The 25,802-nt window shown below is 45.7% G+C and overlaps 1 protein-coding gene across 3 annotated transcripts in view; it reads right to left on the reverse strand.

Moving 5' to 3' along the window:
* The window catches only part of KISS1R (KISS1 receptor), a 221,993-nt gene that overhangs the window by 89,347 nt on the left and 106,844 nt on the right, over positions 1 to 25,802 (reverse strand). Inside the window, exon 1 of one of the 3 annotated variants that reach the window (XM_068271230.1) lies at positions 13,784 to 14,052. The exons of 1 other annotated variant lie outside the window; for it this stretch is intronic. The gene's annotated coding sequence lies outside the window, so the exon portion shown is untranslated. Of the gene's footprint in view, positions 1 to 4,836; positions 4,921 to 13,783; positions 14,053 to 25,802 lie in introns of those variants that run through there. One more of the 3 variants, XM_068271231.1, reaches the window with a different exon arrangement.

The following is a 25,802-nucleotide window of genomic DNA, read 5'->3' on the forward strand; positions in this document are numbered from 1 at the left end:
GCCAGAGACAGCACAGCCCTCCGTCCCAGAGACTATTGTCCCACAAAAATTGGTGCTGGCTGTGCACAAGAATGCTGGACATCCTGGGGCATCCAGAACACAAGATCTCGTGGCCAGGTGTGCCTGGTGGCCTTCCTTGTCGGCAGATTGCAAGGAATTTGTTAGGGAATGTGCAATATGTGCAAAAAGCAAGCCCTCCCGGCTGGCACCTGTCGGTACCTTGCAGCCTTTGCCCGCCCCAAGTGAACCGTGGACCCACCTGTCCATGGATTTTGTGGGTGAGCTTCCCAGGTCAGAAGGCATGTCGGTCATTTGGGTGGTAGTCGACCTCTTCAGCAAGATGGCCCATTTCGTGCCCTTGAAAGGACTCCCCTCTGCCCAGGAATTGGCCGACTTGTTCATAGTCCACGTTTTCCGGCTGCATGGCATTCCGGAAAACATAGTGTCAGATCGGGGAGTCCAATTTGTCTCTAGATTCTGGAGGGCATTTTGCCACCAAATGGGCATGAAGCTGTCATTTTCGTCGGGCTACCACCCACAGACCAACGGGCAGACTGAGCGGATCAATCAGTCTTTGGAGCAGTTCTTAAGATGTTACGTTGCAGAGGCACAGAATGACTGGGTAAAATTTCTGCCCTTCGCAGAATTCGCACAGAATAATTTGAAGAGTTCTTCTTCTGGGTTTTCTCCGTTCAAGATTGTGACAGGGAGATCGCCCAAATTCTCCCCTTTGCCAGTAGCCTCTACTCTGTTTCCAACTCTGGAGGCTTGGCAGAGGGCATTTAAAGATATTTGGTGGACGGTAAAGAGTAATTTGGAAAGGGCATTTCAGAGTCAAAAGGGTCAAGCTGACAAGAGATGTTCGTTAGAGTGGAGGTTCCAGCCAGGAGACTTGGTTTGGGTGTCCACACGTCACTTGACCCTTAGACAAACCTCAGACAAGCTTGGTCCCAGGTTTGTGGGTCCATTCCCGGTAGCCAAAAAGATCAATAACGTTACTTATGCCATTGATCTTCCAGCCAGCATGCGTGGGGTAAGGTCTTTTCACGTGTCCCTGCTCAAACCTGCAGTCCATGTGGGTCCTACTCCTCCTCCTCCTGTGATGGTGGATAGTCAACCTGAGTATGAAGTAGAAAAAACTTTGGACTCATGTATAGTGCAGAACTCAGTACAATATCTAGTGCACTGGAAGGGGTATGGTATTGAGGAAAGAATGTGGGTACCTGAGAGCCGCATGCATGCTGATAAATTAAAGAGGGAGTTCCACACTTTACATCCAGAAAAGCCTGGAAGGAGCTGTCTGGAGTCCACTCCTCGGGGGGTACTGTGATGAAACGTGGAAAAGCAGCCGCCTCTGCCCAGCGTGGGGCGACTGCTTCTATGGAGAGCAGGGCGGAACGCGGAAAAACCGCCGCGTCTGACGCGGCAGTTAGCGCGCATGGCCCCGTTGCTGACACTCTGTCCCTGCGCGGGGAGGCTGCCGCGTGTGCTGTGAGCGGTGCGACCAACCCTGCGCATGGGACCGCAGAGACATTGCGGAGCAGTGTCGGTGTGGCTGGGACTCATAGTCCCTCTAGGTTCAGAATGACGCGCGTGCGCGCGGAGAGGCAGAACCTATATGGCAGCCAGAAAAAGGTCAGCTGACCCGGTCGGTCAGCTGACGACTCTGCTCTTTCCCATTGGTCCAGCACTTAGGGAGGTGCTGGAGAATGTCTGTGTGTATATATACTGGTGGCTGGGCATTTGCTGGTTGTCTGCCGTTGCGATCACTACGTGGTAGCACTCAGACCTGAGTCAGATCCTAAAGTGTGCCGGGACCAGCTGGAGCTGTAATCCTACACTTAGCTAGATTCTATTGATAGTCTAAAGTACTAGTTTGATTGTGATTATCTGTTATGACCTTCTGCCTGCCTGACTATTCTTCTGAACTCTGATCCTGTACCTTGTCATTCTGATACTCTGTTGCCGAACCCCGGCTCGTCCTTAGACTCTGCATCTGCCTCCTGATTTTGTACCTCGATATTTCTGATACCCTGTTGCCGAACCCTGCCTGTACTTTAGACTCCGCCTCTGCCTTCTGAATCTGTACTTTATCTGTCCATGTGTTTTCGACCTGGCTTGTCCGACCTCGAGAACTGACCTTACTGTTAGAGGCAGTTCCTAGATCTGTTAGTGACACCCCCTCCAGGGTGTCACTCCCGTTCTGTCCTTCCTATCTTCAGCCTGACTCCTCCCCCGGGAGAGTCCAGGTCTACGGAAGGAATCTGTATTTGTACAATACTCCTTGCTGTACGGAACTTGTTCCTGAGGCTCAGTCCTCAAAGTATTACTGTTGCACCAAACACTCTCACTCTACTCAGGTGTCCAGAAGTTAGCGTATATATCTGATTATCGGTGATACTGCAGATCTTCAATAATCTGGTATATATCTGTATTCCCAGTGATACTGCAGATCACCGGTAATCAGATCCTCTCTGTGTTACACTGATTGTTACATTGTCGTAGTTTAGTTATTATTGGAGTGGCGTCTAGTGCGCTCCTTCTAGCATTGATCACTGTATCATTTGTATCACCATACCTTGTCTCGTCTTGTACCTCGCGATCGCACTGTCTCCAGCGGTGGCTGACGGTGGGTCCTCCAGTCTTGTTGCTTGTGGATCGCATTCGCCCTAGCGGTAGCGGCAGTGGATCCTCCTTGCTTGTGTTCCTGGAGTGTAGACCATAGCCGCGGAGGCTACTGGCTGCACTCATCTGTCTGTCTTGTCCTGTGTTAACGCCTGCTGTTGCCTGGTGTAAGGCAACCGATTAGCAAGCGTTTACATTATCTGTTTGTCTGTGTTGATCGCTTGCTGTCGCAAGCGTTCATTCTGTCTGTCTCTGTCTGTTTGTGTTCCTTTGTATTACTTGTTACTAGTTAGGGTGGCACGCTTGTCACTGGGCGACTAACGCACGGTGATCGTGTCTTAACCACTTCACCACTGAGGGGTTTTACCCCCTGACCACCAGAGCAATTTTCACCTTTCAGCGCTCCTTCCATTCATTCATCTATAACTTTATCATTACTTATCGCAATTAAATGAACTATATCTTGTTTTTTCCGCCACCAATTAGGCTTTCTTTAGGTGGAACATTATGCCAAGAATTATTTTATTCTAAATGTGTTTTAATGGGAAAATAGGAAAAATGTGAGAAAAAAATTAATTATTTTTCAGTTTTCGGCCATTATAGTTTTTAAATAATGCATGCTACCGTAATTAAAACCCATGAAATGTATTTGCCCTTTTGTCCCGGTTATAAAACCGTTTAAATTATGTCCCTATCACAATGTTTGGCGCCAATATTTTATTTGGAAATAAAGATGCATTTTTTTCAGTTTTGTGTCCATCCCTAATTATAAGCCCATAGTTTATAAAGTAACAGTGTTGTACCCTCCTGACATAAACATTTACAAAGTTCCATCCCTAAGGTAACTATTTATGTATTTTTTTTAATTGTAAATTTTATAATTTTTTTTTTAATTACAAAAAAAAAATGGGAAGTGTGGGAGGTAATGAGTTAATTTTTTTGTGTAACACTAATTTATTTCTATGTAAAAAATGCTTAGGGTGTAGTTTTACTATTTGGCCACAAGATGGCAACAGTAACTTTTTGTTTATTGCGACCTGCGGTCCTTCCGGACGCTCGCAGGAAGTACCAGGAGGCTGTGAGTGGTTTTTTTTACAATGATCGCGCTGCCCATCGGAGAGCAGCGGATCATTGCGGGGCTTAGATCAACGAACGGGAATGGATTTTCCTGTTCATTGATCTCTGGGCGAGTGGGCGGCGGCGTGTTTACTACCGGCGGGCGGCGTGTTTACGAGCGGGAGCGCGGGCAGCGGTGGGAGCACGGAAAGTACGGATTTCTCCATCCCTGGGGGTTAAAGGATGGAAAAAGGGACGGAGAAATTCGAACGGGCGGGGGTAAAGCGGTTAAACGCGTTCTCTGTTGCGAATGAGTGCGGAGTTCGCATTTAGCTAGCGTTTGTTATTTTCCTTACGTTGTCTATTTTACCGTGTGTTCCTTTATTCCTTTCCTGCTGTTTCGCCCTGTGCTGTTTATCTGTCTGCTATCGCGGTTCTTGTGATTAGCTCTCTCGTTCTATCTGTCCTGCTCTTGATTGTCCGCCATCGCTGGGTGGCGACTAGATTGGCGGATATTCACCCACTCTGTCCTTGCTCTTTTCTGAGTTGCGCAGGTTACGCGCTGTGCCGTGTTTGCACCACGCAGCCATTGTACATTGGGATTTGTGGGTCGCACAGAGGCATGGTTCTCTGTGCTCCACAACTCCCTCTTGTGTCTGTTTCCGCTTCTCCACTATTTGGGGAAATCCCTGTTTCTCGTAGAGCGCTTGTGCGCGATCTCCTCTGCATCAGCGTGCGCGTTGCACGCTGACTGTGGATATTATCCCGCAAGCCTCACATGTCATATGTGAACCCAGCCTAGACAGAGACTGGGCAAAAATTGCATGCATGCCAGAGTCCCAAGGTGAAAACCACTGCTGACCAAAAAGAACATAAAGGCTCATCTCACTTTTGCCCAAAAAAATCTTGTCCCCAAGACATTTGAGAAAATGTTCTCTGGAATAATGCAACTTTTACTCTCATTCAAATAGTTTTTTCTATAAACTTAAAAAAATTGAAAAATTGTTGAGGTTCTTCTTTTAAGTCCACTATGAGTCTATTGGAGATCTGGCTAAGCTTTTCCTCTATGTATTTCATTTGGCAACAACTGTATGTTCTGCACTGACCTCAATAAAAATTTTTGAGTACAAAAAAAAGTAAACCATGCAACAGGACCTGGACAACTTGATGTGATTGATGAAACTCTGAAATCTGTTTTCCAAGTTTTGGAGTGGCCTGGTCAATGCCCGGACTTGAATTCACTTGAGATGTTGTGACATGACTTTAAAAAGGCAGTTCATTTTTTTTTAAAGGAATCTGAAGTGAAAATAAAGTAATGATATAATGATTTGTATGTTTTTTGCAGTACAGCTAAGAAATAAAACATTAGCAGCACAGACATGAGTCTTATATTGTTTCCAGTACAGGAAGAGTTAAGAAACTTCAGTTATCTATGCAAAAGAGCTTCTCTGAGCTCTGCAACTTGCAAAGTCGCAGAGAGCTCTGTCTTCTGAAGCTTTTATGTCAACTGTCTCTCACTGTATCTTGTTTGTTTAAGGTTTTACTACAGAGGAAAGTTGAAAAGGTCATTAGCTCTGCTCTGTGAAATCATTTAACCACTTGCCGACCTCCCACTACCTATGGGCGGCGGCAAAGTAGCACCCCCAGGACCGCATACTGCCGATCGGCGGCGGCTCCTGGGGGACTGATTTGCCAGGGATCGTGCGCAGGGATGCGCACGCATCCACTGGCATTAGGCTCCGCCCACCCACGACGTCAACCCGCCGGCCAATTAGCAGCGCCGCCGGGTTGTTAACCCCTGATCTGCCGCACTGAAAGCGTATAATATGCTTTGTAATGTATACAAAGCATATTATACAGGCTGCCGCCTGCCCTGGTGGTCCCAGTGATCGAGGGACCACCAGGGCAGGTTGCAGCCCCCCTAGGAAGCACAAAATCACACTGATCCTGCCCCCCGCCCCCTGATCGCCCCCACAGCTCCCCTCAGACCCCCCCCCCCCGATCACCCCCTCAGACCCCTGTTTGCACCCAATCACCCCCCTAATCACCCATCAATCACTCCCTGTCACTATCTGTCGACGCTATTTTTTAGATTAGGTCCTAAACTGCCCCCTGGGGGCTACTGATCACCCTCAGATCCTCCCCAGACCCCCAGATCCTCCCCAGACCCCCCCCCCCTCTGTGTACTGTATACATCTATTTTCCCCTGTAATCACCCACTGATCACCTGTCAATCACCTGTCAATCACCCATCAATCACCCCCTGTCACCACCTGTCACTGCCACCCATCAGATCAGACCCTAACCTGCCCCTTGCGGGCACCTGACCACCCGCCCACTCCCTCAGATGGGCCGCAGACCCACCCTCAGATCACCTCCCAAGTGCATTGTTTATATCTGTTCTCGCCTCTAATCACCCATCAATCACCCCCTGTCACTGCTACCCATCAGATCAGACCCTGATCTGCCCCCTGCGGGCACCCAATCACCCGCCCACACCCTCAGATCGCCCTCAGACCCCCCCTGAATACCTCGCCGGTGCATTGCTTGCATCTGTTCTCCCCTCTAATCACATCCTGATCACCCATCAATCACCCATCAATCACCCCCTGTCACCGCTACCCATCATACCCATCAAATCAGACCCCCTCATCTGCCCCTTGCGGGCACCCAATCACCCGCTCACACCTATAGATCGCCCTCAGGCCCCCCCTGATCACCTCGCCAGTGCATTGCTTGCATCTATTCTCCCCTCTAATCACACCCTGATCACCCATCAATCACCCCCTGTCACTGCTACCCATCATACCCATCAGATCAGACCCTCATCTGCCCCTTGCGGGCACCCAATCACCCGCTCACACCCATAGATCGCCCTCAGGCCCCCCCTGATCACCTCGCCAGTGCATTGCTTGCATCTATTCTCCCCTCTAATCACACCCTGATCACCTATCCATCACCCTGTCACCCCCTGTCACCGCTACCCATCAGATCAGACCCTAATCTGCCCCTTGTGGGCACCCACACACCAGCCCACACCCTCATATTGCCCTCAGACCCCCCCCCCCCCATCACCTCCCCAGTGCATTATTTACATCTGTTCTCCCCTCTAATCACCCACTGATCACTCATCAATCACCCCTTGTCACCACCTGTCACTGCTACCCATCAGATCAGACCCTAATCTGCCCCTTGCGGGCACCCAATTACCCGCCAACACCCTTAGATCATCCTCAGACCCCCCCCCCCCCCCCCCCGGATCACCTCCCCAGTGAATTGCTTGCATCTATTCCCCCCTCTAATCACACCCTGAGACACATATCAATTACCTCCTGTCACCTCCTGTCACCCCCTAGCACACCTACCCATCAGATCAGGCCCTAATTTGCCCCTTGTGGGCTCCTGATCACTCGGCCAAACCCTCAGATCCCCCTCATCCCCCCCTTCCGATCACCTCCCCAGTGCATTGATTGCATCTATTCTCCCCTCTAATCACCCCCTGAGACACCCTTCAATCACCTCCTGTCACCACCTGCCACCCCCTAGCACTCGTATCCATCAGATCAGGCCCTAATCTGCCTCCTGCGGGCTTCTGATCATCCTGCCAAACCCTCACCTGCCCCATCGCAGTGACAGAATTTTTTTTTTTCTGATCACTGCTGGTCTCTACGACTTAGTTGTAGCTAAAACCAACCGTTATGCCACACAATACACAACAGCCAATCCAAGCTACCATGCCCAGCTTTTTCAGTGGAAACCACTCCAAGTTTCCGAACGTAACATTTTTTGGGGCCTTCTCCTTAACATGGGTCTAGTCAAAAAGAATGTATTGCGGTCTTATTGGTCTACGCACCCAATACATCACATTCCCATGTTCTCTGCTGCCATGTCCAGGTCAATATTTGAGAACATCCTGCGCTTCCTGCACTTCAGTGACAATACAACCTGTCAACTAAGAGGCCACCCTGCTTATGACCGGTCCCACAAAATTTGGCCCCTCATAGACCACCTGTCATCAAAATTTGCAGATGCTTATACTCCTGAACAGTAATTTTGAGGCATTTGGTTTCCAGACTACTCCTCACGGTTTTGGGCCCCTAAAATGCCAGGGCAGTATAGGAACCCCACAAGTGACCCCATTTTAGAAAGAAGACACCCCAAGGTATTCCGTTAGGTGTATGATGAGTTTTATTTTTTTGTCACAAAATGACACTTTGTGAAAAAAAACAAAACTCAATTTCCGCTAACTTGTGACAAAAAATAAAATCTTCTATGAACTCAACATACTCCTAACGGAAAACCTTGGGGTGTCTTCTTTCTAAAATGGGGTCACTTGTGGGGTTCCTAAACTGCCCTGGCATTTTAGGGGCCCTAAACCGTGAGGAGTAGTCTAGAAACCAAATGCCTCAAAATGACCTGTGAAATCCTAAAGGTACTCATAGGACTTTGGTCCCCTTAGCGCACCTAGGCTGCAAAAAAGTGTCACACATGTGGTATCGCCGTACTCAGGAGAAGTAGTATAATGTGTTTTGGGGTGTATTTTTACACATACCTATGCTGGGTGGGAAAAATATCTCTGTAAATGGACAATTGTGTGTAAAAAAAAAATCAAAAAATTGTCATTTACAGAGATATTTCTCCCACCCAGCATGGGTATGTGTAAAAATACACCCCAAAACACATTATACTACTTCTCCTGAGTATGGCAATACCACATGTGTGACACTTTTTTTGCAGCCTAGGTGCGCTAAGGGGCCCAACGTCCTATGAGTACCTTTAGGCTTTACAGGGGTGCTTACAATTTAGCACCCCCCCAAAATGCCAGAACAGTAAACGCACCCCACAAATGACCCCATTTTGGAAAGTAGGCATTCCAAAGTATTCAGAGAGGGGCATGGTGAGTCCGTGCCAGATTTCATTTTTTTTTTTTGTCACAAGTTAGCAGAAATGGAAACTTTTTTTATTCATTTTTTTTTGTCACAAAGTGTCATTTTCTGCTAACTTGTGACAAAAAATAAAATCTTCTATGAACTGACCATGTCTCTTAGTGAATACTTTGGGAAGTCTTCTTTCCAAAATGGGGTCATTTGGGGGTATTTATACTATCCTGGAATTCTAGCACCTCATGAAACATGACAGATGCTCAGAAAAGTCAGAGATGCTTCAAAATGGGAAAATTCACTTTTGGCACCATAGTTTGTAAACGCTATAACTTTTACCCAAACCTATAACTATACACTTATTGGATATTTCTTTATCAAAGACATGTAGCACAATAAATTTGGACAAAAATGTATATAGAAATTTTACTTTATTTGAAAAATGTCAGCACAGAAAGTTAAAAAAAAATCATTTTTTTTGACAAAATTCATGTCTTTTTTGATGAATATAATAAAAACTAAAAATCACAGCAGCAATCAAATTGCACCAAAAGAAAGCTGTATTAGTGACAAGAAAAGGAGGTAAAATTCATTTAGGTGGTAGGTTGTATGACCGAGCAATAAACTGTCAAAGCTGCAGTGGTCTGAATGGAAAAAAGTGTCTGGTCCTTAAAGTGGACCCAAATTAAAAATACAAGATTTCAGAAATAAAATCTATTTATTAATTTATAATAATAAATAGCGTCCTTTTTCAGCTGCATGATGACAAAAATAAAATATTTTACATTTATTGGAGGAACCCCTCCCTTCCTTTCAAATTGCTGGGATTTTTCCGGCAAACTGGTGGAGTAGATGGTGTCTGGCAATGGAGGAATTGCTAATGGCTGCCCCCAGTATAACCCTAGCTATGAAAAGAGAAGGGTGAAAAGCATGCACTGAAATGCTCATAGGTTTGAAGGAGTGTTTATTTATCTTTCTATGTGTCAGAGTGGTGCAACTAAATATTTTTAATTAAAAAAAATGTTTGGTTTGGGTCCGCTTTAAGGGGTTTTAGGACTGCAGTCCTTAAGTGGTTAAAATGTTGAGTGTAGTGTGTAAACTGCAAGTATTAAAGAATGATGCAATGTTATAAAAAAAAACCTATATAATTGAAAATAAAAACATGAGACCATTTTATATGCTACTAATGTTCTATCAACTATCCATACTACACAGACCATTCATTATATTATAAGTAAGTCACTTTAATAAATAAAATCATCACTGAAAAACTGCATTTTGCATTTACCTTGGTTATCTTTGTCTAACATTTGCAATTGTTTGATTATCTAAAACATTTAAGTATTACAGCCGTGCAAAAAAAAAACAAAAAAAAAAAAAAAAAAAAAACTGCCTCCTAGGGAGGGATTTAGATACCACCAAATCTCCAATTTTGTTAAAAGGGTCATTATCCTATTAGACCCCCCTCTTACCAGAACAGCTTTTGGGAACAGGTGCGCGCAAGCCCCATTAGATCTAGGGCTAACCTCTTTAATCTATGCAGACTTGATGTCCAGACACTCGATCTGCCAACCTGCGTATATCTCAAGGTGGGAGAAGAAATTGGGCATGATAATTTACAATATATATGGACCCACTTACCTACGGGCTCTGTTAGTACTAGTCTTATTGAAGTTAACTACAAGCTCTTGCTCAAGTGGTTCCTGACCCCATCTCAGCAAGCTAAATTCTGCAAACAGCAGATGGGGCATTGCTTTAGAGGATGCAGGGCAGAAGGTACCTATTTGCATATCTGGTGGGACTTCCCCAAGGCCAAGTGCTTATGGACCAAAGTTTATCAATGGATTTAAATGTCACTAGGTTTCTTTATGTGTAAGGACTTAGTGGAAGCTCTACTAGGAGGGAAAATTCATGGTCCTTCAAAGGCACAAGAACACTTTTTACATCTTCACCGTGGTTAAACTTACTATAATGGCATGCTGTAGGCAGCCTTCTCTGCTGTTTGAACGTTTTAAAAATAATTAAGGCCACATTCGTCTCTTTGAATAAAATGAGGGTGTCCATGGCAGACAAGTTGGATCGATTTCAGACCATTTGGCCCCCTTTAATGGACAACTACTATGGTGCTGTAATGAGCCCAGAGACCCTGTTCCAATAGAAATCCAATAGAAATACTTACCCGAACCCCAGGGACTTACTTACCCGTACCCCTGGCCCCTTATTATCTTATGGGTGTAGGCCCCTCTACTCCTGGGACATCCCCTACCCCTTTCCCGCTTCTTTCTTCCTTTTTTTCTTTCTTGTTCCTACTTTGTTTTCTAATTGTAATGATCTGCTCAGCTGCCTGTGCAGGCAGGCAGCTTTTTGACCATTGTTTAGGTTTGCATGCTGCAGGACTCTGGAAAGGAGAGCTTCTGTCAGTTTTTCAGCTTGTGTTTGCTGAGGAATTTGCATACGTTGTCATGCAAATTGCCTGGCCACATTCATTGGAGGCGTGTACTATAAGTACTATGTGTTTCCCACAATGCTTCGCTGGTCATAAGGATTCCTTCCTGTGAAACACTCCTGGAGGAGTGTCAGCCTTACTCTCTGTTTGAAGATCAGCTTAGAGTAATTCCTGGAAAACTGCACTAGGCAGGTTTCCTTAGTGCAGTTAGGATTGCTTATCTGTTTGTTTGTTCTGTTGCGATTGTCCTGTCCCAGCGGTGGTCGACAGGAAATGGTTCTGATCTCTGTTCTTGGAGTATAGCTGGTGCAGCGGTTGCTACCAGCTATCTCTTCTGATCTGTCTCACTTGGATCGCACTAGCATCTTGCGCTAGCGCTGTGGATGCTTCTGTTCTGTCTCCTTGGATCGCGCTAGCCACTTTTCGCTAGTGCTGTGGATCCTTCTGTTCTGCTATTCTGTACCTGGATCGCGCTAGCCACTTTCACTAGTACTGTGGATCCTTCTGTACTGCTACTCTGTCTGCCTGGATCGCACTCGCCTAGCGCTAGTGCTGTGGATCCTTCTGTTCTGCTACTCTGTACCTGGATCACGCTGGTGTCCTGCGCTGGTGCTGTGGATCCTTCTGTTCTGTCTTCCCGGATCGCGCTAGCCACTTTTGCTAGTGCTGTGGATCCTATCTCTTGCTTGTCCCTGTTTTCGTGTGTCTGTCTTGTCTGCTACGAACGCTTGCTGGAGGCTCGGTGAGGTAACCGTTAAGCAAGCGCTCGCGTCCTCTGTTACATGTTTGTCTGTCGGTGGTTAGTTAGGCGTGCTTGTCTCTATTGTGCTTATCACGTGGAGACCGCGCATGAACGCATGCACTGTTGCGAATGAGTGCGGTGTTCGCGTTCAGTTAGCGTTTGTTATTTTCTGTATCTCCTCATTGTATGATTTGCTGTGCCTTTGCTATCCTCGTATTCTGTTCTGATCTGCCTTGTGTCACTTTTGGCAATCGCCTTTCTTGCGGTTGCGTTTCTGTTTCGTATCTGCTGTTGTGTGTGCGCTGTCGCGGGGTGGCGACTAGATTGGCGCACACACATACAACCTGTCCCTTTGCTCGTTCTCATTCGCAATCGCTTCTCTTGCGATTGCGTTCTGTGCTTCGTACAATTCCTGTCTGGCATTTGTGGAGGTACAGAGGATTGGTTCCTCTGCACTCCTCAGCGCCATCTGCCGACAGGAATTTCCCTCTACGGGTGCGTAGCAGCTTTTGCTGGGTTCCTGCAATTATACGCTTGTGGAGGATTTCCGCCATATCGGTGCACGCGTTGTGCGCCGATCACGGAGAAAGTTCCACAATCGTTACACTAATGTTTTTAAATTACTCCTGCACCTTAAAGGGAACTTGAAGTACAGAAAAAAAATAAAAGATTTTCACTTACCTGGGGCTTCTGCCAGCATCCTGCAGCAGTCCTGTGCCTATATCGTTTCCAAACAATCTTCGGGTCCCCCGCCGTGGCTCACTTTCATTTTTGTTGACTTACAAGTCAACGTTCACTGCACCTGCCTGGCCCTGGCTGCGTGCATCCTTGGTGTGCAGCCAGGGTGTACAGGCGCAGTGGATGGTGACTGAGGAAACTGAAAGCGAGCTGCAGCGGGGGACCGTAGGATACTTTGGAAATGACAGGGTCACAGGATAGCTGCAGGGGGCTGGCAGAAGCACCAAGTTAGTAAAACTTTTTTTTTTACATACTTCAGGTTCCCTTAAAGCGGTATAAAACCCTGACATAATATTCAATAAAAATGTTTTCCTACTTTTTATATGCCATACAGTTATCATATTTGCTTTTGTGCATAAGTATTATTATTCTTTTAGAAATTACAAGTTCCCAACGTACAGTTTTTTTTTGCTCTGAGAGCTGCCTTTGCATTTTATTCATAACTGGTTTATTCATCTTGAAGAATCGAGCAGAAATGCTTTGAGTATCTGACTATGTTCAGGAGTGTCTGCACTTTTAGAGAAGTATTTACTTAATTGTATCAAATGAGGAATGTAAACACAAGATAACATTATCCAGTTTGCATGCATCCAGCTTTCTCTGCAGGGAACTTGTAAAGGACTTAACTCATTTAACTAATTGAATGCTGTTCTAGTAAAAAAAAATGGTGGTAGTATATAATATGCTGTAAATAATCTTTTAGAGCAAAGAAGAAATGCTGGGTATCATCCGCTTTAAGTTTGATAATACAGGATCTTCTCAAAACATTAGCATATTGTGATTGTGAAGTTCATTATTTTCTGTAATGTATAAAGGTTTGTATGGATATCCTGCGCCTATGGACAATTGCAGCAGCTGAGTGGACCAGGCAAATCCTCCAATACCTAACTCTGTAAAATTATAAATTGAAGGTCCACAGCGCTAAGTTTAAAATTAAACACCTTTAATAATACAAATTATGTTGGCATTGATCTTAAGCTCACTTAGAGCACCTTCCCCTTTAAACACCCCTGTCGCACACAAACACTCACACAATATCACTGCAGTGAGCACTCGCACAAAAATGTAAAAAAGGGATCCCAGTAAAAGATCAAGGATGAGGATATAAAAAGCTTTTGTTGATAGAGCTAATGATGGGCATAAAACTTTTTGTGCCGCTCAATAAAGTCCGCAATAAATGGAGTTTCCGTTAAGATTAAATTCATGCATGCATCAATGGCAACTTCTGCTTGTATATATGATACTGCACCAGTTCCTCCGGCGTGGGTGAATCCTCGCTCCGCTGTCTCCCCTCACCGTATGATCTGACACTGGCCTTGTGTATACGGGCACGGAGTCAGCTGATGCCGCCAGGAGTAGGTATTACTTCCGTAGACGCCGCTTCCGTCCTCTGCAGATGGACGGTTCCGTAGGCGGCTTGTTAGTTACTTGCTGGCTTGGGCAATCCCACAGTGACGTCACTGATAGCGTATGTGCGTAGGACGCTGACGTTTCAGGAGGTAACGCCTCCCTTCTTCAGAGCTGCCCAACGATCGCTTCCCCCAGCTTATAAACATTCCTCTTATTCTTAGGATCCACCCACTTCTCCTTGGAAACCAGTGCTGCCGTTTATCTTCCTCCAATTTTCACAACAGCAAGAATACATGTCAGAGTTCATCCACAGCAATTGCTGTGGCTTTTCCACTTCTCATATTTTTGTCATGATAGAGAAAAATAGTTGTCTCCAGATCTTTTTATATGTATCCAAGAATAAAAATGAAAAAATTAAAATAAAAATATGAATAATGTATATAAAAATTCCCCACATATCAGTGTGTTTTATTCTATTTTAAAAAAGCATAAAACTCAAAGTCACAATTTAACCCTTTGGGGGTCATAGTGTCCAGTGCATATATCCAAAATGATTCCGTACGAGATAGTTTACTTATAAAGTCTCCTCCCCTCCAGTCTTTCTCTACTTTCTGTAGTCCACAAAATGTGGTACCCCGTACTGAGCATTTGTGAAATTTCTTGTAATGTGCAGATAAGGGATGTTTTTCATTTCCTTTTTCTATATTATATAGATGTTCCCCTAATCTTTTTTTCAGAGATCTTTTTGTCCTCCCCACATATTGCTTTTGACATGGGCAGCATATCACATATACTATCCCTTTGGTGGAACAAGTAAAGTTACCTCTTATGGGGAATATTTCACCATTGCAAGAGGAAACAACCTCCTGCATCACTCTGTCACCTTTAGTAGCCGCACACATTCCACAATCACCACATCTTCTAAATTTGTTTCCCCTTTTCACTGGGCAAGGATCTGTAATAGTGGGTGCTATCATTTGACCAATGTTTGAACTCCTTCTGAATGTAATACCCGGATGATGACCCAAATACCCATCCAGAAAATCGTCTTCCTTTAAAATGCTCCAGTATTTGTTCACTATTGCTTTTATCTTGTAAGCCTGTTCACAATAGTCAAATAAAAGAGCTGGGGGCCTTTCAGACCAATTATCTCTGTGTTTGTTTCCTATCATTAATGTTTCTCTGTCGATATTCATTGTCTCACCCACAGCTTTCTCTAGAAGTTCATCCTCATATCCCTTCTCTTTGAAACGATTGCTGAGAACCTCTATTTCAGTATTAAGGTCTTGAGGTCTGGAACAATTCCGCTTCAGACGTAAAAATTGTCCTTTAGGGACATTAACTAGCCATCTTGCTAGGTGGCAACTATCTATATCAATAAAACTATTGCAGTCAACTGGCTTAAAAAATGTTTTAGTGTGCAATTTCGCATTATCTAGAAAAATGGTGAGATCCAAGAAATTTACAGAACTTTCACTTGTTTCCATTGTAAACCTGAGATTATATTCATTCGAATTAATATTCTGATAAAAATGTTGTAAAGAAACAGAATCTCCTCGCCAAATAAAAAAGGCGTCATCAATAAAACGGCGCCAGAACACAAGGCCCGCGCCGGAACACATGGACCACTGTTTGAGCACATGTTCCTCCCAGTGGGCCATGTATAAATTAGCAAATGCCGGCGCGAACCTTGTGCCCATCGCCGTTCCTGTACACTGTAAATAATAATTACCATCAAAATAAAAATAATTGTGTTCTAATATATACTTCATGCCCTCCAATATGAAAAGCACTTGTTCTTCCTCCAATTCTTCATCTTGTAACAAATAGTACTTAGCCGCTTGTAGCCCTTTTCCATGTTCAATCACTGTGTACAGTGAGCTCACATCGATTGTACATAGAATATCCCCCAATTCCCATTCAAATTGTTCTAGTTCTCTTAGAAAGTGTCTAGTATCTTTCAAATAGGCTGGTGTCTTTATCACCTGTCTCTGCAAAAAGCCATCGACATACTTAGATAGATTGGCACTCAGGGACCCAATGCCCGATATTATGGGGCGGCCCGGAGGATTTTTATGATCTTTGTGTACTTTTGGGAGATGGTAGTAGACCGGTAATTTGGGTTTGTCTGTTAATAAAAAGTCATATTCTTTCTTATTTATTATTCCCATAGTTTTTCCTTCTTCCAAAAAAGTTTTCAATTTTCTTACATAAGTAGTTGTCGGGTCTCCCCTTAATTTTTTGTAAGTGGTTATATCTGTTAGCTGTCTATAAGCTTCCCTTTTGTAATCTTCTGAGTCCTGTATTACTACCCCACCCCCCTTATCCGCTGGTCTTATTATTATAGAGGTGTCATCTTTCAAAGCCCTCATGGCTTTTCGTTCTTGATATGTTAAGTTGTCTTTGCTTCTATTAAGAAAGTTAGTTTTTTTAATCTCTTTAGTTACCATTGTCTCAAATGTAGTCATGGATTTGCTATACTCTTGTGTTGGAAAAAAGTGGGACTTGGGTCTTAAATCTGTATGAAGATATTTGGGTTTAACAGTTTCCTGTTTCGTGTAGTTATTTTTAGCAAAATGTTTTTTTAGACATAATTTCCTCATAAACCTTTTCAGGTCTATATACATATTGAATTTATTGGCCTTTGATGAGGGTGCAAATTTTAATCCTCTATTGAGTATAGATATTTCGGATTCGGTTAGAACTTTTTTGCTGAGATTGAAAATTCCCTTTGGGACAATTTTCAATACTTTTTCTTTCAATCTTTGGGTTTTTTTGGAGTGCTTTCCTGCTCTCCTTCCTCTAATGTGTTTCGACATCTTTTTCCCTTTCCTAAAAAAGGAATTAAGGTAGATTGGTTTAGACATTCCTTGTCTTTAGATTTAGATTTTTCTTTATACAATTCTCCTGATTTTTTTGTATGAATATCACTATTTCTCCTTCCCATCATCATAGATGTCCTATAGTCTAGAAATTGAGGTTTCGATTTGCTAGATTGAGGTGTCCTAGCTGTTCGTGGGCTTCTTCTTGGTCTATGTGGGGAGTCTGCTACTAGAGCAGAGTATTTGTTATGAAGTGATATACTATTGTTTGATATTTTGGGAATCGCCCCCTCCCGTTGTTGTTTCATTAGTTTCTCCTTAGCCCTCCCATCTTTCGCCTCTCCTCCCAAAGTGCATGATGTAGCGCCTTTCAAATCACCTATCTTTATCATATCTCTCCCCTCCTTGGTTTTCTCCTCCAAAGGGGAGGACTCTGTAGGATATGCGTTTTTGTTTGATAACTGGTTCGCAGTTTCAGGCGGACACTCTTTTACAGATACGTCCGACACGATCTGCGACTCCAGCATCTCACACGCTAGTTTCAGTTGTATTTCCGGATCCGTCTGGGAGGCTCCAAAGCTGATGCCCCCACCCTGCGCCCCCAGGCCGGGCGGGTCTCCCACAAACTCCACACCCGTCACGGCCTGAGGACCCAAGGCGGGCACGGCAATCGAACCAAGGTCCCCCTGCAGCACCCCCTCTGTTTTAGAAATATTGGTGGTTAAGCCCTCCGTCCTTGTAGATTCCCCCACTACTTCAGATTCCATTTGTATAATTTCTTTAACAAAATTTTCTCCTACCGAGATCGTTTGTATAGCTTCTACATCAATATTTTCTCCTACCGAAACCATCAAGCCGTCCCTTTGAAACTTTTTTGTCTTTCTTTTTATAATTTCCTCCTCCATAGAGGTAAGCCTAGTTTGGATACTTGTTTCCATATTTTTATATATTTCAGTGTCATGATGTTGTTCTAAATCTACATATGTTTTTCTAATCTCCTCTCCTGATTCCAAAAGTTGGATTTTCCTTACCTCTAAAAGAAACCCCAATACCTGCATTGAGAAACCATGAAACATCTTATCCCATTCAATTTGATTATTGCCATACTGTAGATCTGCCGACAAATTTTTATACAGGTATAGACCAATCGGACATTTGTCATTCTGAATGTATTGATCTAGTGTAAATATTTCCCACAGGTTTTTGGTTTCAGATGTCAATAGTTTCTCCAGTGATCTACATTGATACTTAATAGTTTCCATCTCGAATCCCCTATCTTGAACATGTAGGGCTTCCTGAGCAAAAAATCTTTCAAGTCTATTATACCTATCTCGTCTGTATTGCCATAGATTGGAACTAATGGCTATAGATCCTTCCATTTTGGCCGCTGGGTATCCTTTTGTGGAGGAAATAACAAAATCTATAAAGGTTTGTATGGATATCCTGCGCCTATGGACAATTGCAGCAGCTGAGTGGACCAGGCAAATCCTCCAATACCTAACTCTGTAAAATTATAAATTGAAGGTCCACAGCGCTAAGTTTAAAATTAAACACCTTTAATAATACAAATTATGTTGGCATTGATCTTAAGCTCACTTAGAGCACCTTCCCCTTTAAACACCCCTGTCGCACACAAACACTCACACAATATCACTGCAGTGAGCACTCGCACAAAAATGTAAAAAAGGGATCCCAGTAAAAGATCAAGGATGAGGATATAAAAAGCTTTTGTTGATAGAGCTAATGATGGGCATAAAACTTTTTGTGCCGCTCAATAAAGTCCGCAATAAATGGAGTTTCCGTTAAGATTAAATTCATGCATGCATCAATGGCAACTTCTGCTTGTATATATGATACTGCACCAGTTCCTCCGGCGTGGGTGAATCCTCGCTCCGCTGTCTCCCCTCACCGTATGATCTGACACTGGCCTTGTGTATACGGGCACGGAGTCAGCTGATGCCGCCAGGAGTAGGTATTACTTCCGTAGACGCCGCTTCCGTCCTCTGCAGATGGACGGTTCCGTAGGCGGCTTGGAGGAACTGGTGCAGTATCATATATACAAGCAGAAGTTGCCATTGATGCATGCATGAATTTAATCTTAACGGAAACTCCATTTATTGCGGACTTTATTGAGCGGCACAAAAAGTTTTATGCCCATCATTAGCTCTATCAACAAAAGCTTTTTATATCCTCATCCTTGATCTTTTACTGGGATCCCTTTTTTACATTTTTGTGCGAGTGCTCACTGCAGTGATATTGTGTGAGTGTTTGTGTGCGACAGGGGTGTTTAAAGGGGAAGGTGCTCTAAGTGAGCTTAAGATCAATGCCAACATAATTTGTATTATTAAAGGTGTTTAATTTTAAACTTAGCGCTGTGGACCTTCAATTTATAATTTTCTGTAATGTACTGATAAACATTAGACTTTCATATATTTTAGATTCATTACAAACAACTGAAGTAGTTCAAGCCTTTTATTGTTTTAATATTGATGATTTTGGCATACAGCTCATGAAAACACAAAATTCCTATCTCAAAAAATTAGCATATTTCATCCGATAAATAAAAGAAAAGTGTTTTTAAAACAAAAAAAGTCAACCTTCAAATAATTATGTTCAGTTATGCACTCAATACTTGGTCGGGAATCCTTTTGCAGAAATGACTGCTTCAATGCGGCGTGGCATGGAAGCAATCAGCCTGTGGCACTGCTCAGGTGTTATGGAGGCCCAGGATGCTTCGATAGCGGCCTTAAGCTCATCCAGAGTGTTGGGTCTTGCCTCTCTCAACTTTCTCTTCACAATATCCCACAGATTCTCTATGGGGTTCAGTTCAGGAGAGTTGGCAGGCCAATTGAGCACAGTAATACCATGGTCAGTAAACCATTTACCAGTGGTTTTGGCACTGTGAGCAGGTGTCAGGTCGTGCTGAAAAATGAAATCTTCATCTCCAGAAGAAGGCGAAAAAACCCTTACAAAGCATGGTCCAATTAGCCCCAAAAGGGAAAAATTCCTTCCTGACTCCAGATGGCAATCAGATAAAATCCCTGGATCAACATCATTAGGCATTACCTAGTAGTTGTAGCCATGGATGTCTTCCAACGCAAGGAAAGCATCTAAGCCCCCTTTAAATGCAGGTATAGAGTTTGCCATAACGACTTCCTGTGGCAATGCATTCCACATCTTAATCACTCTTACTGTAAAGAACCCTTTCCTAAATAAATGGCTAAAACGTTTTTCCTCCATGCGCAGATCATGTCCTCTAGTCCTTTGAGAAGGCCTAGGGACAAAAAGCTCATCCGCCAAGCTATTATATTGCCCTCTAATGTATTTATACATGTTAATTAGATCTCCTCTAAGGCGTCTTTTCTCTAGACTAAATATACCCAGTTTATCTAACCTTTCTTGGTAAGCGAGACCTTCCATCTCACGTATCAATTTTGTTGCTCGTCTCTGCACCTGCTCTAAAACTGCAATATCATTTTTGTAATGTGGTGCCCAGAACTGAATTCCATATTCCAGATGTGGCCTTACTAGAGAGTTAAACACGGGCAATATTATGCTAGCATCTCGAGTTTTTATTTCCCTTTTAATGCATCCAAAAATGTTGTTAGCTTTAGCTGCAGCAGCTTGGCATTGAGTACGATTATATAACTTGTTATCGATGAGTACTCCTAAGTCCTTCTCCAAGTTTGATGTCCCCGACTGTATCCCATTTATTTTGTATGGTGCTAGACCATTGGTACGACCAAAATTCATAACTACAGATTAGCTTACCTGATCTTATAATGGCATTTAGAGTCTTATTTTTGACCATGTTATGTGTTCATTCATTTTCACCTTCCAGCCAGAAAGTTGGCTGCATGAAAGCCCACTAGAGGGCGCTCCGGAGGCGTTCTTCCGATCGCCTCCGGCAAGCATAAGTAACAAGGAAGGCTGCAATGAGCAGCCTTCCTTGTTTGGCTTTCCTCTTCGCCATGGCGACGAGCGGAGTGACGTCATGGACGTCAGCCGACGTCCTGACGTCTGCCGCCTCCGATCCAGCCCTTAGCGCTGGTCGGAACTATTTGTTCCGGCTGCGCAGGGCTCAGGCGGCTGGGGGGACCCTCTTTCGCCGCTGCTCGCGGCGGCGATCAGGCAGCACACGCGGCTGGCAAAGTGCCGGCTGCGTGTGCTGCTTTTTATTTCATCCGAATCGGCCCAGCAGGGCCTGAGCGGCACCCTCTGGCGGTAATGGACGAGCTGAGCTCGTCCATACCGCTAAGGTGGTTAAGGGGTGAAAAGACTGTGGTCCTTAAGTGGTTAAAAGGAAGAAATATGGCAGCCTCCATTTCACTCTCACCTCAGGTTACCTTTAATGCATCTGCCAATGCACGGTTACATCATTGTTTGTTTTTTCTTGAAATATCAATAAAAACCTAAAACATGAATATTCTAACCATTCATCAGTTTACTCCCTAACTTCACATTTAACTTCCTAACGACCACGTCACACCAATGTGCCATATACTTTATATATGGCATAGTCCCCCACAGACCAAACGCACATGACATGTCCCCCACAGACCAAACGCACATGACATGTCCCCCACAGACCAAACGCACATGACATGTCCCCCACAGACCGAACGCACATGACATGTCCACTGCAGACCAAACGCACATGACATGTCCACCACAGACCAAATGAACGTGACATGTCCCCCACAGACCAAATGCATGTTACATGTTCTTCACAGACCAAATGCACATGACATTGACATGTCCCTGTCATGCCAGGCTTTGTCTTAAAGGGTTTGTTAAGTAAAATGTAAAATAGCTAGTTATTTACCCAAAGCTACTTCCAGCCCCCTGAAGTCACCATCATTCTGTGCTGCTTCATATAACCACTGGTCCCCTGTAAAGGCTGGCTCTGGCTGGGAGCATCCTTGTATGTTCATTATCCGTTTTTACTTACTGCACAAGCGCAGAACATTCACGACTACAGGAGCAAGAAGCAGGGGCCGTGTATGCAGCGTTTGGAGAGGGACAGCGGAAGAACAGTGCAGTGCAGTATGACTACAAGGGACCAGGAGTACTTCATGGAGCTAAAAGAATCCCCAGGTAAGTAACTGCCCACTTTACGGCTAACTTAAATTTTCCTTTAATGATGCAGGATTCGAGTAGGGTCCGCTGGTTTAATTAGTTACCTGCATGGCTTAAAAACTAATTATATAGGTGATCACTCCATACCTCCCCCCCCCCCCCCCCCCCCGAAAAGTGTCTGTGGCATGTATTAATTAATATATCAATATCATGCTATTATGTATGGTCTTCTCTTTTCCACGTGTATATAGGAAAACATCAGAAAATCGCTAGCTTCAGTTTAAAACCAATGAGAGTCGTCGCAGCATGATTGATACTGATTCCTGCATCAGAACACGTCACAGTGTTAGTTGTTGTGCTAATAGTGGGATCCACCATCCCTAAGAAGAGAATAATGGAAAGCTAGAGTCCAACTTGGAGCTGAATAAGAGGAATTTAAAGGCAATAACCTAAACGTGGCGATAAAGCACCACAAAACTAAAAAGGCTAGCAGAGGTGGGTGCCAAATCGACATAGCCATTAAGGCCAAGTGAGCCCATAGCCTTAGTTCCAGGGGTACTCGGATACCGCTTTTTTAAAATCCGAATTGAATTCGGATCCGGATACCCAGATATCCGGATCGGATATCCGAATCCGAACTTTCTGGTACCTGAATAGAATCGGATATCCGAACCCATTATCCGGGAAATCCGATCGGATTCGGATATCCGGATAGAAAACCGAAAGTGGCCTTTAAATTGCTTCCAAAATGTTTTTTTAGGGTAAATGATGCATGTAGCATCATGTTTTCTTTTAAAGAGAAACACTAATTAATTATGTGGGGAGTTAAAATACAAAAAAGAAAATGACTGTAAATTAACATCAGGACTAGGTTCCAGACAGCAGTCGTACAGCGCACATTGTGTCCAAAGTGCAACAGCACAACTGGGACACACATCAATTGTGTTTAGATAATCACCATGGCACCTAGTGTTGGTACCACAGCACAGGAAAAACATTAAAATGGAGAGGTTCCAGGAAGCGGTCGTTCTGCCACAGTTGGGGCCTTCCCACAACTGGGACAGCACAGTTATCAGCCCAGACGCCTCCAAAAAATTACACAGCAATTGTGTTTAAATAGACCATGGCACCTAGTGTTGGTACCACGGCTGTAAAAAAAATTTGAACCAGGCTTATTGGTCAAGACGGAGCCAAGAGGTTGTGGTGGTGGTAAAGGGTGCTAAGGCAGGCATAGTGATTCCCAGCCACTTCATGTCCCCCTCTTGCCAACAACAGGGGCCAGGAACTCACCTTCCACCCAAGCCTGGTTTATTTTCAGAAATGTCAGTCTGTCCACAGACTGGGTGGACAGACGAGATCGCTTCTCGGTGGCCACGTCACCGGCCGCACTGAAGCATCTCTTGGACAGCACGCTGGAAGGCGGGCAGGACAGCACTTCCAGGGCGTACTGCGCCAGCTCGCTCCAGATATCCAGGTGCTTGACCCAGTAATCCAAGGGGTCCACAGGGGTGTCAGTGTCAAGCCCGCTGTAGGACCCATGTAGTCTGCCACCATCCGGGTCAGGTGCTGGTTCTGGCTTTGAGAGCCGCATGCTGCTGCAGGCACCTCCTCTGTAGGCAGCTGTACTGGCGTGGCATAGAGCGCCTTTGTTAGAGACAGCAGGTTTGTTGGGCTCCTGCTGCTGCTGGATACAGGCACCTGCTGCTGTGCTGGCTGGACTGTGACAGCAGGGGGAGTGGGAGCCTGAGGGAAGGCTTCCTCCAAGCGCTGAACCAGATTCCACTTCAACTCCCTCATTTGGCGTCCAGCGTCTCCTCCTACAGGCAGGAACTGAGCCAGCTTCCCCCTCAGCCATGGGTCTAGCATCAGGGTGATCCAGATGTCCTCCCGAGCATGCATCTGCTTCACCCTTGGTTCACAGCGCAGGCACTGCAGCATGTGCACTGCCATGGGGAAGAGGGACGCCATCTCTGCTGACACATCATCGGCAACCCCAGAGCTGACAGTGCTGTCCTCCTCCTCTGACTCTTGAGCCTCCTCCTGCCCTCTTCACCCCTGCACCACTGCAGCTGCACTCGATCTGTGCCCCCTCATCTTCAAGGTCAGGGACCTCCAACTCCTCCAACTCCAAGTCCTCAACTTCCTCCTCCTGACGCACAGAGGTAGACTGTGCAGGTGGCTGCTGCTCCTGCTGGTTCAAGGCTGTCTCTCCCACTTCCAGCAGAGCATAGAAGGCCCTGTCCAGCATGCAAACCAGGGGCACCCACTCACACACCAACGCACTGTCCCGGCTGACCATGTTGGTGGCCTCCAAGAAGGGAGCCAGCAACAAGCACACCTGCTGCATTTTTTCTCAATCAGCACTGGGGATGAGGGAAGGGAGGTGGGTGGTGCTGGTACTGGACAAGGTGGCGGCCACGGTGGCCTTGCCGCTCCCAAAAGAGTGTCCATCCCCTGGTAGGTGCGCAGGAATTTCTGCACCACCAGGTTCAGGACGTGGGCCAGACAGGGCATGTGGATGAAGTTTCCCCGGTGGATGGCGGCAACCAGGTTGGCCCCATTGTCGGACACGTACTCTCCGACTCTCAGGCCTCTGGGGGTCAGCCAACTCCTCTCCTGCTCCCTCAGGTAGTGAAGCACGTTGGCTGCCGTCAAACTGTTTTTCCCCAGGCTGACCATCTCCAGCAGCGCTTGGCAGGGGTGGGCCATCACGCTGCTGCTGAGGCGGGGGTGTTTGGCAGAGGGTTTGACGGAGGATGGAACCGGATCAGAGCTGGAACCTGCTGCACTTCCTCTGACCCTGCTGCAGGGTGGCACCACCCACTGGGTTGATGATGCTGCTGCTGTGCCCGATGCTGCTGTCCCCTCCTCTCCCCCTTCCACCAAACTGAACCAATGCGCGGTGAAGGACAGATAGCGGCCTGCCTCGAACTGGCTGCTCCACGAGTCCATAGTGACATGGAGCCACTCACCCACCACATGATCCAGGCCACGTTTCACGTTGGCCATTGCGAAGTGTTGCAGTGCTGGGATGGCCGTGCGTGAAAAGTAGTGCCGGCTGGGGATTGGCCAATCCGGCGCTGCGCACTGCAGGAGCGCATGCATCTGGCTCCCCTCCTGCACAAACGAGTACGGGAGGAGCTGGGAGGACATGGCCCGTGCAAGTAAGCCGTTCAGCTGGCAGATGCGACGGCTGCCAGGAGGCTGAGCCCTCACCACAAAGGACTTACTCAACAGGGTCTGGTGGGGTTTTTGGCTTGCATGGGAAGCCGAGGAGGGGGCAGAGGAGACCACTGAGGACTGGCTGCCTGAACAGGCCTCAGTGTCGGCAGGAGTGGTAGAGGGGGTTATGGTGCTCTGACCACTGCTAGCGCCAGCTTCCTTCAGCCTCTTGAACGCCTCATGCTCACGCTTGTGTTTTTTTGACAGATAGTTGATGAAGCTGGAGGTGCCATAGTTGGAGGGGTTACAACCTCTGCTCAGCTTCACATGGCACACATTACAAGTGACAAACTGGCTGTCCACTGAGGGCAGATTAAAAAACTGCCAGATTGGGGATAAAAATGTTCCCTTACGCCTTGAATGGGATGCTGCTGCTGATTTTGTCCCTGTGGTGGTTGGGGCCTGGAGTTGAGTGGTGCGGCTGGTGGTAGTGGCAGAAGATGAAGCAGCAGGCTGTGGGTCCCGCATTCCATGCCCACTGCTGCTCCTACCAATGTCTGCAATGGTGATCCTCCGTGCCAGACCCACTGACGCATCCTCCTCCTCAGAGTCAGAGTTGACATCCCCCTCCTGTGGATGGTAGTCCTGGTTCTGCACCTCATCATCAACATTATACTCCCCCTCCTCGAACAACTGCTGGGATGATGACCCTGCCCCAAACTCCTCTTCTGCTGACACATCATGGACGGACTCCCCCCTCCCCCCAACAACCACCGTCAACATCTGAGACTCCTCCAAATAGCCCATTGAGCCCAGAATGTCTGTTGTAGAGCTGGTGGTGGCCTGCTCATTCACCATTAGCTGCATCACAGGCTCGGCGTCTTCCTCCTCCAATTTGCGCC

This window comes from Hyperolius riggenbachi, chromosome 1, assembly GCF_040937935.1.
Source record: "Hyperolius riggenbachi isolate aHypRig1 chromosome 1, aHypRig1.pri, whole genome shotgun sequence".
Classification (NCBI taxonomy): Eukaryota; Metazoa; Chordata; class Amphibia; order Anura; family Hyperoliidae; genus Hyperolius; species Hyperolius riggenbachi.